Genomic DNA, 13,899 nt, shown 5'->3' on the forward strand with positions numbered 1-13,899 from the left:
TAATTGCAGTTGCTCTTTACTGCTATAAAATAAGTAAAGCTTGTACCTTTCAGATATCAGGTGCTACAGAATAAGTCTGAAATGCCAACAAATATAGCCAAATAATACAAGAATCCATTAATCATTTTTAAGCACAAGGCCTGCAAGGTTTCCTTTGAAGGATCATGTAATACAGCGCTCACAAGTATTCAGCTGACTGCACATATCTGTGAAAGCATTCACTAGCTGAAGAATGCTGTTTGGGCAGTAATTGTTAGTCTCTTGGATTTTAATCTAACCAATAAGCAGAAAAAAACACTTAATTTAGACGAACTGTTTATGAGCAAGAAATATGCATTAAATGATATTTATAGTCATTCATTAATAACCCACTGCCTGAACTTTGTTCTCTAATTACACTGCAGATACCTACACAATCATGCATACAAATGTATAAATCAGAATGATGCATGGAGAAAGAAAAATGCTAAATGCATTAAATAAATCACAGACTATCATTAAGCCTACATTTAGCGATTGAAACTATTGCTCTTAACTTGCTTAATATTTGTCATGGAGCTCCAAACACTTCAGTGTCTCACAACACTTGTGCCCATTTGTTTGTTTTACAGAGTGAAGCTGAAAGATCACACAATTTCCCCAACCAACACACAACAGCAGAGCCAGAGATAAACTCAGATGTCTTAATTTTCAATGCAGGAATTATTCCAGACTTCATTCTTTCATTCAGCGCTGAAGATTGATGTTACAAAAATAATTTACACCACTTTTGGTTTATTTTTTGCATTTCAGTGGAATGGTCTTTTTTATTTGGTAAGTGAAATGAATACAATATGATCCTTGAAATAAGCCGTAAAGGGGAGCCATTGAAGTTATGCTTGGAGTAAAGAACCCTAACCTGTTATTTGCACAGGCAATGAATGCAAGTTTCAAAAAAGCAAGTTTTCAGCAAAATAAATTGGAAGAGTTGAACCAGTCACTGCATGTGTTTGAAAAATCAGTTTTGAACCTGACTTCCCTTGAAGTATGCAGAAGGGGTTTTCAAGAATACTGTTGTGTACTATAGGTGCATGAATATTTGCTTTCTTTTAAGAAAGGCTTTGGTAGTTAAGTTACTAAAGAAGCCGTGCCCCTTCATCTCCAAAATTGCACTGTTGTTATGCAGTGACTTACTCAATGATTAACTTTAGGAAAAATAGGAATAAAGACCAAGTCTCATTAGCCACTCACAAAAAAGCAGAGATACAAATCTCACAATATTATGGATACTTTTAAATCTATGATTTCTGTACAGCGTATGGGCTGCAAATGCACAGGAACAGGAGCACCAGTGCACCGAGAGGATGCTGCTGGGACAACAGGAGCCAACCTGAGTAAGGAACAAGGCACAGCTAGGAGCCTGTGCCTTCACAGCATCCCATCACCTCGCTGATAGCCCCAAATAATTGCCAGGTCTACAACAGGAGCTTATTCCCTATTTTAAAAAGCTTTTTGTTAGAGGAGGTGTATAGCCACGGTGACAACCCACAAAAGACACAAATCCATGAAGACAGAATTACTGAGTCAGGGTAAGAAAACTTTTTTTGGAATCACCTCAGATTCTGATATTTTTCCTCAATAACTTTGCCAAGCAATAATAAAGAAAAAACAAACCACAGTCTGGTTTCTGGGTGGCTAAAGCGGTTATATCCCAGGCATAAAATACCAAACAAAACTATCTTTTAATAAAAAACTTTCCTTCAAACGTAAAATTGATACTCTTTTCTGGTTTATGGATAATTTAGCTTGATTACTATAATTGTCAGAAAAATGCTGAAATATAACTCTCCTCTTCTATAAACAAAGATTGTCTTACATGCTTGGGATCGATCCGCTGACTTCTTTGCTCTGAAGGAATAATGCTGGGGATAAGTTTTAAACAGAGCCAGAAACTTGCCTGTTTGGACCCACTTGCAGCACTGAAGGAGCACGATGATCCCCATCACTGCCAAGTACAGATGAGGTAAATGGAGCAGGAAGCCACCAGCAGGCAAAGCATGGCCCAGCAGGGAGGCAGGGAGGTGTGCTGTCCTGGGACCCCGGCAGCAGGTGGGAAGAAGCACGTGCAGCTTTTTGGAGATGCAGGGCATGCAGGACACCACCTTGCCCCAGCCACCCAGATAATTCTCTGTATGGCTCCTTGAAAACTGATGAAAGGCCCCAGGCCAAACAATGTTGACACTTCAGAAGCTTGTGAGGTTAACTTCAGTACCCAAGCAGTTCCCTATTAAAACAACGGCTATATTAAGCAGCACCCTGACAAACGCATCCTCCCTTGAAATGATACGGCCTAGCTAAAACACAGCCCATCCACACTTAGCTCTAGCTTTTTGGGCTTGCAGCCCTTTTGCAGCTAAACTCTGAAAGCACAACTGTGCATGCACTCTTTTACTCTCGGCAGCATTGGAGAAGCCAGCTGAAGCTTTGTGCTATTGCAGACTCCTCCTCCGTATGCGCTGAGTTACTGGGTCACTCGCTGTGCTCCTATACTCTGGCTATGAAATACCTTCACGTTTTCTGTTGTTAGTTGCAAAGCTAACCTCTTTGAGTCAAGCCCAAGCACTGCTATAGGATGGTGCTCTTTCCCCGTGTTATGAGAATAAGCTACTTGTTTACACATTTCAGCCTAACGCACTCCTCCCCCAGCCTCTCAGTACCAACTGAGAGATGCCATCACCTAACAGCTTGGCAAATGGCACCCTTCGTTGCCAAAGCTAAATGAAGCCTAGGAAAAAAAAATTAAATTGACTTCTGAAGCTTTTATCTGTCCAGTTTAAGTGAACATGAGGTCAGAGCCTCAACACAACACTGGAGATTGAGCCAGGAAACAACAGAGCTGAAACTGGGGGAGTGGGGAGGAGTGCTGAGTTTCCCACTCAAATTAAAGACTGCAGAAATTAACCTGACAATATTCAGCTGAAGAACAACTGAGGAATGAACAAGTAAAAGCCAGCACAGCCCTGGCTTCTATTTACTTTGGGCTCCCAAGCCACTCCTTTGTGCATCAAAACATTGTTCCTGAGCTTTCCATTAGCACCATTACTCACATGATAGCCAAGGCAGACAGCGAACAGGAAAACTTGCTGCAAATATTTAAGAGACTGAGAAGATTTCCTAGTGACACTGACAGTTCTTTATGACATGTTAAAAACCCTTCGAGGGGGCGTTCTTGTTTTTGTGTGTTTTTAAACCTCAAGTCTATTTTAACAGGTAAAACATGGAATTCTGCAGCTGATGTTTTGAATACTCTTGTTCATCTGCTCACTCGAGCAGCTTCTCAGTAAAATACATCATCTCCCTGCAAACTTAAACAGCAAGAGCAACACTATTAAAACAATAGCAAACTCATGCTCAGCAAGCCCATATTTCAGCAACACATCGCATTTGGGATTTCTACTGTTACATAACGGCTTTGTTCGGAATGCTTTACACCTACTCTAATTTATTAGCATCACTTCTAGTGAGTAATTTGTTCTAATTTCCTTGAAACATAGAATACCTGTTATAGATTATACTTGCTTTTTTTTTTTTTCCTGGCCCTCCCATGCTTCCATTTTATGAAGCTTGAGATAGAAAAGTCCAGTCCCAGAAACTGGCAAAATTTACAGTGTATTAAGACCCCACATTATTTTTTATTTATTTATTTTATTTTTTTATAAATTAGCTGTTCATATTGAACACAGAGGAGATGAACTGGAAGGCAACTTTCTAAAGCAAGCAAACGAAATCCTACAAGACATACATCATCACAAGCAAGAGTCTGTACTGTGAATAAACTAGTGGAACTGTCTGATGTGAAATCTAATGGAGACCGTGCAGCAGGTAGTTCCCCAGTTTGGAGTGTATACAACTTAATAATGGTGGGACTATTTTCCACGCAACATTTCTAAGCATAAAACAGGCTTCTTCCTTCATAGCTTGCCTGCACGTTAGCAGATGTCAGTTGTCAACAAGAGAGTCTTGCATACTCTTTTTTTTCCTTCCCTGGAGTTTAAATTTTGTTCTTTTGTTTCATTGTAAATAAAAAAAACTGACAGAAAATCACGCGTCCTGAAGGTGTAGTTCCTTGCTCATACAGAATACTTATCTCTAACATAACCCATATAAATATATGGCTTTTAATTCCACTACAGTAAGATTTTCTGTGCACATATTTACCATCTGTGGATTTAGACCTAGTATTATCCTTGCTTATTGCTACTAAATAACTCTTCTTCTGCCAGTTCCACATGCCTCATTTTACATGGGAACACCATCTCATAAGAGACGGTGCTTGACATTCTGGTCTCAGATCTCTGACCCAGTAAGAAAGAGCACTCTTCTGGTATGCAAGGGACAAAACCCATCCCTGGAATACCACCATGGGGGCTGCCTTCTGTACATTACATAACCATTATGTAGTGCCTGAAATGAATGTGCATGTCAGAAAAGTTTTAAGAGCAGATTTCTATTTTATACATACATTAGCAAATCTTCAGAGGTTACCTGGCTAATTGAATAGCATCATAATTCCCCCACACTGAGCCTGTGGAATGAACTGCCATTCAAACACAGAATGGAAACAGAGACTGCAGCATGGCAAAGTTAATGCCAGGACTTCAACAGCAATTGCCAGAGGAGCTCTCAAAACGAATCACTTTAAGACAGAACAATGTTGCTAATTTCTGTTTAAGTTTGAAATATTTAACACACCCATCTTTCCCGAGTGTAGTTCAAAGAGCACACTCCTCCTCTGCAGGGGCAGCTAGGGACTGAGTTTCTCAAATAGCATAGCAAGAGCACCGGAGCTGCTCTGTGGCAGCTTATCACTGTGGTGGGTTATAGCATGGTTGCTAACTCCATCAGTTTAACAGTAACTTTTAAAGAAAAACACGAGCCGAAGTATGGGATGAACCATGCCCCCTTCCCTTCCTGCAAATCAATGGGGCCTGCCAAGGGCTGTGGCCAGTGCATGCTAAGGCCCAGGTCCCACCACACGCAGCAGAGGCTAGATGTATAAATACATGTACAAGTTAGGTCTTTGGTTTTCCAGCATGCGTTGATCAGTTTTAATGTCAAAGAGATGTACACATTGCTTACTGTCAAAAGTCTTTCTTTTGTACTTTGTTCCTCCTGCTAAATAAGCAAGCTTAGGTTGTACCACCTGATCGTTGCACACCAGCTGCCACAACCTGCCACAAGGAAAACGGTGTAGGTGTCAAGATTCAGGTGAACCAATGGCCAAGTGCTCACAGTGCACCTATAGTACCACTGCAGGACCAAGTCTAACATGGAGAAATTCCCTCAGAACAGGTAAGGGCATTGTATCTACAGCTGAAAGGGTGCATCAAGAAAGACCAGAAAGAAAATAGATGAATAGCTAATCCTTTAGCCTCGACAGCTTTTGCCAATATCCTTAAAGCTGACATTTGAGAAAAGAGAAGCTTTGATTAAGAGTTTTATTAACAGAGGTATCAATCCTATCAGTTTTCAAGTGTCATAGAAACACTCTGATCCTCTTACCGAAAAACTCTTACAGAGCCTAACCTGAGGCCCAAAGATTCCCATTACCCTCAATTGCCTTTAGACCAAGCCATTTATAACTCTTTATAATCTGCATAAGATGCATGAAAATACATTAGAAGTAATCTAATTTAATTAATTTCGCTTAATTACATCCATTGCAAGTGAACTGTCAGATATATCTTGAGTTTCTACAACCTTTTCAGGAAAAAAAGACATACAAAGGGGTTTACAAAACTATGTTAAAAATGTAGTGCTCATACACTGAAAGAGCTTTGCTAATATCTACCTAGAGCAGATAAGGACTTGAAAGTTACATTTACATTGGTTTCATTCTGAGGCTGCATAGAATTAAAATGACATCTAAATGCCTAAGTGGATCCCAACTATGCCTTTAATCTCTCTCATCTTCCTCTTGCAGAACAGAGCTTATGGGCTTTTAGTATCCTGCTACAGTTTGTTATGGCACCATACACTGCATGTACTGTAAGGCACACAGCGAACTGTGCTGTGATGTATACTGTGGCCACAGAATAACTTGGCACGTGGCACATAGTCTGGAGCCTTTGGAAGAAAAGGTCTGCAAGACAGCTGTCTGCCGTGGCAGCAGACTAGAAGCAGGGGTGTATGCTCCTATTTATCATATTTCCTTTTCAGTAACACCCTCAAATATTTGCACACAAACATACATGAACACACGCACATACAGAACTCCCAAACACACCAGTGATTTATTTAGTCCCTTTTCAAGGTTGTACATGTACTAGAATACAAAATTCCAGTTGCATAAAACAGTTTAGCATAAGTATACATTGAAAGTCAGCTGCAAAGACCACCAAAGTTAGTGCGAGTTCAGAGAACAAGATTACCCAGATTCATCTTGCTGCTGTACTATACATTAGTTTTCATTACGTGAGTCTCGTGGGCTTGGGAGCATCAGGCAGGTTAGATGCTACTGTTGTCCGGTAAGCCATTGTTTCCTCATCAATTTTCCATCTATATTTGATTCACATTTTAGAAGGAGCTATAGACTGAAACTATATAGTACATATCCATGTAGCTTTTTCTATTTCTTTAATAGAATGATCAAGGCATAGGGTCATTTCTTTCCTTCAGTCATAGCACTGGCCTATCAGAGGAAAATGCAGATGGGATTAATCCTCATCCCACGCAGATATCGATTGCTAAAACATTCTCTCTTCCTCCAGACATCCACAGGCTGTAGCCACTAGGCAACAGAACCACCACAGTCTCGTCTCATCTCCTCTCAGAGCGAGCGTGACAAAGAAAACTGCTGGGAACTCCACTAGTTCTGCTTCCAATTTATTGATCGACCATATGCAAGTCATTTTTTCTACATCCCAATTCCTTCAGTTGTAAAAACTGGATTAATGAAATCCACCTCTATATGGTACTTTGGGACCCACACACCCAAACCTTTAGATGCACACCACAGGCCATTTGTCTTCATGAGGACTCCTTGCTGCCCTGTTAAAAGTGAGTATCAAGGATTATTGCTGCATTCATTCCTCCTGAAAAGTTTCACTAAAACATACAGATCTTACATTCCCTCAAAGCACCCGGTGGGCAGTTTCAGGGTGGACTTCTTGAGCAGCACCAGGTTCGTTCTTTGTTATTACTTTACACTGATGCTTTTATTATCACATGCTAATCAACAAGAAAATACAGATTCTTGAGTATGTTAATGTACAGAAAGTACTGATTTTATTAAAACTATTTTAATTATGTACTCGAAAAACTGCTTAGATACATGGAAATTAAATGGATCTAATGAAGTGGAATGGAGTGCTAAGTTTTAATTAAAAAAATTAGAAAGTTTGCAGAAAAGATATTAAGCGATTTTTCAAATGGTAACTGTATACTTAGTTCTACACTTTGCGTTAAGATTACAGTCGAGTGGGTAGAATACTCCCAAATGCATCTTTGTAAATTCTGCTGGGCAAAGTGCACATCGACAGACAATTTCCTATGAATATTTGCTCAGATGAAGAGTGTTTATCTTCACTTTGTCTTTACTTCCAAGAAGTTTCTAGGAAAGATGTTTTCTTGAGGCACTGTTTTCAAACAAACAATGACTTTTCAGTGGATCTTTGATCATTTTAAAAGTTATGTTCCAACTCAGAACCTGTACATTTCCCAAAAATCTGAGTGTAAGGTTCTGCTCACCCAGACACAACTTGAGAGCACCATGCGGATGACCTGTTATGTCTCTCCAGCATTGCCCAAATATTTTTACTCATAACATATTTCTCCCAAGTCATCTGCAAATAAGAAAGCTTGCAGAAATTGCCTGGTGAGTAGTTCTGAACACAGACACTCAGAAATCATCAGTTACCACAAAACTGGAACGAGAGTAGAAATAAGCATATTTGGAAGTTACTCATTCTTTTACAGCATTTCTCCTTATCTATCCGCTTCTACTTGAGCAACCTTCAGGTTTCCACAGACAGTACCCCTAAAGGTTATCAGGCAGAGTGACCTACCTGACTCCAGATGGGCACAAGTAAGTCTTCTACAGCGTTGCTAAGTAGCCCTGTAAGTTTATGGCAACTTTAAGAGTTTTATGGTTTTCCTTCTAAAACCCTTGATTAACCGTAAGAAAATCTATACCTCATAAAAAGGTTGTTTACCCACTGTGTTTGCTGAGTGCGCAGATGATCCAAAGTACACAGAAAACCTGAAGAGCCCATCACCAACACAAACGCTTCAGGAAGGACCATCGCTGGCCCTCCTGGTTATCAGCAGGAGGCCCATCACCTCACTTCTCCTGAGACCTTTAGGGAGCCAGCAGGCAGCTCTGTCTGAGGAGGTTTTTTGATGTTCCTCATACACAGGCCTAGACATTACATTTCAAATCTCAGGACTGCAGCTCACAGCATGCTGGGAAGGCCTCAGCTTGCTGCTGTCACAGCCACAGTGTTTCTTAAAGCCACAGTGAAATATGCTTGGATTTCAGCATACCCTGTACATCTTGTTTAAATAAACAGGTCTCAAGGTGTCTACTTCTGCATTTTTCTGACTAAGTCTGGTTTCTGGAGTCCCAGCAGAACCTTGCTGGCATGACATGGTACGTTACACAGCCCGACAACACCAGCAGTACCTCAGGCAGCGCTACATCCATGCACAACACAGCCTTGACAGGAACACTCTCCTCACTTCATTTCTACCTCATCTTTAACACTTCTACCTACCTTAGGAGATTGGGCTTTCGTTGTCCCCTGTCAGCAATGGGGTGAGAGCACCTTACTCAGAAATAGCAGCAGGACAGCTGAAGTGACTGCAGCACTGGCACGAGCTGAGGTAAACTCGGCCCACGCCGCCCCCAGCAGCACTGCAGGGAGCACAGAGGACTGCAATCGCTTTTGTCCTCGATTAAAAACCACCTTCCTTCCTCAAAGCGAGCCCCAAACCCCAACACACAGCACAGAAATCACCGTTCAAGGTCTTCAATTGTGATTGTTTCTTCCCCCCACACCTCCCTGCTCCACCCAGTCACAAAACTAGTTCAGAAAGAGGAAAAAAAAAGGCCTAGCCATAAAACCTAATGCCTGAAAAGCCTTCAAAAAGACTTAAAATAAGCATTTGTTTCTCCTCATAATTATTTGAGCTCAGAAGTCACAGAAAGGTCATATCACAAAGGGAGTGGCTCCTGAGGCAAAGGGAAGCCTTTATTACTTTAACTAGCCTCCTTGAGGGCAATTTCACATCCATAATACAAACTATTCAAACAATGTGCGATGGAAGTAGGTAAATGATCACCTTGTATGTGCTCAGATTTTGATTAGCAACGTTATTTTGCCCTATTTAAGATGTGACAGAGCTAATTCTTTAATCCAGTATTTTTAACGTGCTCAGTTATATCAGAAACCTTTTTTCCAGTGCAGCTGGATAGCATGGTAATTAATAATAATCCCAATGATCAGAGTTTGCAAAACAAATTATTACTGAATAAGCAGAATTCGAGTTCTATATGGTCCTCTCATTTGAAAGTAACGTCTGCATGTCCCTAAAGTGTTACAGTTAATAGATAAAATTTGACTGGAGGATAGCTGTTAAACGCTGTGCAGAAATGGGAATGATTTGTAGGATATGATGTCCATTACAAATACAGAGCACTTCTAAAAAGACTTATTTTGTAGCATCTTCACATTAGCAGGAAACCTTATGAATTTCCCGCATTTGATGAAATCACTTAAAACATGCTACTTTTTTTCCCTGTAGATCTAAGGGCAGACAAAATGCAGGCTCTCTCTGCTTTGTATCTTCTTTGCAGAGTGCTATATGCCCTCGCACCTTTTGGTTTACAGAAGTGATATTACTTGGTTTATGGTGCAACCTTTCCCTAATCGTGCTCCAGCATACTTAAAGTTGTGAGAGGAATAATCAAATCTAGTGTTTTTGTCCCAGAAGCTGAAGGGTTTAATACAGCCAGAGATGAATTAAGGCAAAGCCTCTTGTATATACAGTACATCCAATCCAAGAAGTACAGGCCAAAGTTGATTTAGTATTTTTAACTCTATTTAGATGAGATAGAAACAGAGGTAGAGGATCGATTACCATTTATATATGACTTAGATCAATACAAATAGCCAATGCAGCCCTCACCTACTATCTGAAACAGAGTGCCCTCTGATTTTCAATGACAGCATGTGCCAAGAGCCCAGCTGTCCAGGTACCTAGGAGCTTAAGCACTCTGGGAGTGTTTCCATGCTACATGGGACCAGCCCAGGTGTCCTGCAGATGCTCTTTGTGGGATGTGCTACAATAACAGCAAGTTTTTCCTTCTTTTGTACTCTGCTAAAACAGCCAGTAACTGGTGAAATGACCTTCCGATCAAACAATGGAGAGAGAATTCTGTTAAAAGCAAACAAAAAACACCACAAAGAACCCCCCTCTGCCCCCCTCCCCCCCCCCCCCCAAAGGAGGAGAGGGGAGGAGATAGCCTAACTTAATGGGGATTAGCATGATTAATTTGGGGGAAGCTGCTTGAGCCAGAATTAGCACATCAGAAGAAGGTAACGGTGTTAAACACAAGCAACTTTGTTTTTCAGGGATTCTAAGGAAGAAGGAAACTGTGGGACAATAATCTGATAACACTGGCTTTTTTTCCCCCCCATCATGAAACTGTTGCAGAAAAATGCATACCTACTCTGAGACCAAGACAAAGGTATCTTCACCTGCCAGCACTGGAAGACTCAGTCTCAGTAAAACGTACCCAAGAAGATAAGGACATTCCGAGCTCCTGCCCAGGGACTTCGTTGACCAGGCTTCAAACTTAGTCCCTTCCTTTCATTTCACTTTCTCTCACAGCAACATCAGCTACACATTTACTTCTGCAACACAGAACGAAATAAATTTTCAGAAGACTCCAAGAGGTAGGACTTTAAGAACAAAAAGACTTACTACAGGAATATTGGGAGGCTTGCAATAAAATTAAAAGACTTGACATCACTGCTATACTACCTTTACTGTTTTGAAAGGCTCTGAAGAGATTTTCTGCTCAGGAAAATCAAATAGAAAATAGGGTCTGAGGACTTGGTCAAGTATTTTTTAGTGCCTGCCAAAGCCTCATTTCAGCTCTACTTTTGAAGTCACTAACCTGAGCACTTACAACACTCAAGTGCAGCACAGATTTATAATATGTTTTTATTTAAAGAGAAGAAGTCACCTACAGTACCAGCATGAGATGATATATATCCTGTCTGTTCCGAATGAACTGCTGTAGCAGACATTAAAAAGGAAAGGTGAGTTTTAAGAATACAGCTTTAGAAAAAACACTCCACCAGCTAAACCCATTTCATCCCCACTTATATCTTATTTTTAAGAAGAGAAGACAGAATGAATTAAATTGAAAGCCATGTATTAAGTCTTTAGAATTTTTCACAGAAGTTTATTGAACAAAACTCCTAAGAAGCTGCTTGCTTTTTTATCCACAGAAACCTATTTATAGGAGCTGAATTCTAATAAACACAGATTGCAGTGCAAAGAAAAAAAGGTCAGCAGTGTATGCTCAAAGCTTTATTGATGTCTTGTCAATCAATCTTTTATTTTGTTGTTTAATTTTATTTTTTTTTAAAAGGAAGAAAATGCATGTAAGCACTTTTTCTCCTAATAGTGGATTTATTGAGCATCTCAACAAATCAGATCATAGATACAATAAGCAATGATGGCCGATTATCAACTTTGTGTTTTCAGGTCAGGTTGTAAATTGACCCTGTGTTCACTGCTCTTCTTTCTGGGGAATAGCTAAGGCCTTTTCAAATACAATAATTTCCAATAAACTTTTTTTTTCCATGCATTCAACATGCCAGAAGAGCTAGCTTATTGGTGAAAAACACAACTCACCTGGACAATATATACAGTCACATATATTGTCTCCTTGTAAACTAGTTAAAATAATAAAGCTGACTCTTAGATTTAAGAGTGGTGAATCCAACGGACCTAAAACTTTAGAGCATGGCCTTTGAACCATAACATTTTTCTCCTGATGGTATAAGTAACAGTAACAGACCTTAGACCTGATCTGGCACAAGAAGGGCAGCTGCTGCCAAGCCCTCCAGACTCCGGTAAAGAGGTCACCGCTTCTAAGACAAACCATCCAACCTTTGCCATTTAGCTGCAGTCCCACTCCAACCTTTTGTTTTCCCAACTTTTTCAACATCCCTTTCAGTAATTTTGAGAGCCTGTGATCAGCACCAGTACACAGCAATTCAGACAATACTGCATGTGGCATTACTGTTTTTTGTTACCTATTCCTCTTGCAACTTCACAATTTTGTTGTTGTTGTTTTTAATCTGTAGCTGCACATTGAGAAGGTCATACTGAGGTGTCTAATCTGATAGTGGATTCCCTTGCCAGAATTAACACAGTTAATTTAGCAGAGTATAAAGAACAGTGACAGGCTTCTTTCTTCCCTCCAGTACTCTGCATTCACTTGCTATCCCATTGTCTGTCCACTTCTTTAGTTTGGTCTTTTGTTCTAAGCCCTTTCCTCCTACTGTAAAAAAAAAATATTCCACAAAATCCTTCCCAAATTGTATAAAACATCTGCAGCTCCATGAGCCTCACCCCCCATGTTTCCAAAACTCAGTACTGACAATCTGAGAAATGACTTTGATATTCTGGTTAATTTTCTGCTGTATGACAGCAATCTAAACAAGCATATAAAGGGGAATCATGCTACTATATTTTGCTTTTGCTGGTTAAAAACAAAAACACAAATACACTGAATCTTAAATCACCATCATTTTCACTATTGCAAGTTTATAATGCACTAGAGATACCAGAAGGAGCATGACTCAGACTGAATAAACTAACAGTGAAATCACTTCTAAAGCGGTGAATGCAAATTGGGTCACAGAAATGCTCTTTGATTATTGTTGCAAGGATCATGAAGTTACCTTCCCAAGAGAAGTGCCATCATGCATGGCAGCATAGTGCATTGACAGACCAAGTAAGAGTATTTTGGAGCCACTGCCCAGTCTGACAACACATGCACCTTAATTTTATATTACGAGCATTTGTCTTTCTTTGTGTCTTACTCCCCTATCAACTAGCCTTACAGGACAATACATTTTATAAGGACTAACAGCTGGTTCTGAATAAGCCCTGTTGTGGTTGGCATGAAAATGTGTGACAAGAACAGCACATATTACTGGTGCGCACTGTATTTTGTAAGAGATATAACTAGCTAACATAAATTAATTGGAGTTGGCTACATAATGCTTTTTGAGGAGTCAAAACCAAACTCTCTGCAATCTATTACAAACATCTCATAAAACAGCTTTGAATTTCTGTAAATGTGTTTGTAATTTACAGATCTTATCCAACTAATTAAAATTAGTCTAAAGCTATTCCCAGAAAGAATTATTTCATCTTCTATTTTCATGTTTTGCCATTAATGGCATTCGATTAGTTACTGGATAGACTTTCAGCTGACTGGGTAGCACATTATTATTTTTTAAACAGAAGCGGAGTAGAACAATAAATAATGTAAATGCACTTCAACTTCAAACTTTTATTAAACTTTCACAACATTTTGACGTATACCAGCGGCCACATGAAAATTCACAACAACAGATAATCAGACCCTACAATAAGCAATAAATCAAATTTGAGTCTCCCCTCATAAACCACTTCAGCAATCTGGTTCTTATTATTTGGACAGCTCTGATTCTGTCTCTCATCATGGAACAAAAAGCTCTGTCCGGGAAGGAGTCCCTCTGGGACAGATCTTGATGTTGTTCTTTTCTAGACAGTTCAGTTGATTAAAAAAGTGAATCTTGCCTTAACAAAATGCTTCAAAATTTTTCAAAAAAGAAAACGCTTCCAGAACTA

General features: G+C 39.8%; 1 protein-coding gene across 2 annotated transcripts in view; it reads right to left on the bottom strand.

Annotated features, from left to right (window-relative positions):
• The window catches only part of LOC310905612 (uncharacterized protein), a 724,478-nt gene that overhangs the window by 232,393 nt on the left and 478,186 nt on the right, over positions 1-13,899 (bottom strand). Inside the window, exon 3 of one of the 2 annotated variants that reach the window (XR_014589159.1) lies at positions 10,708-10,895. The exons of the other annotated variant lie outside the window; for it this stretch is intronic. The gene's annotated coding sequence lies outside the window, so the exon portion shown is untranslated. The remainder of the gene's footprint in view (positions 1-10,707; positions 10,896-13,899) is intronic. 2 annotated transcript variants of the gene reach the window in all.

This window comes from Anser anser (genome assembly GCF_964211835.1).
Source record: "Anser anser genome assembly, chromosome: 11".
Lineage (NCBI taxonomy): Eukaryota > Metazoa > Chordata > Aves > Anseriformes > Anatidae > Anser > Anser anser.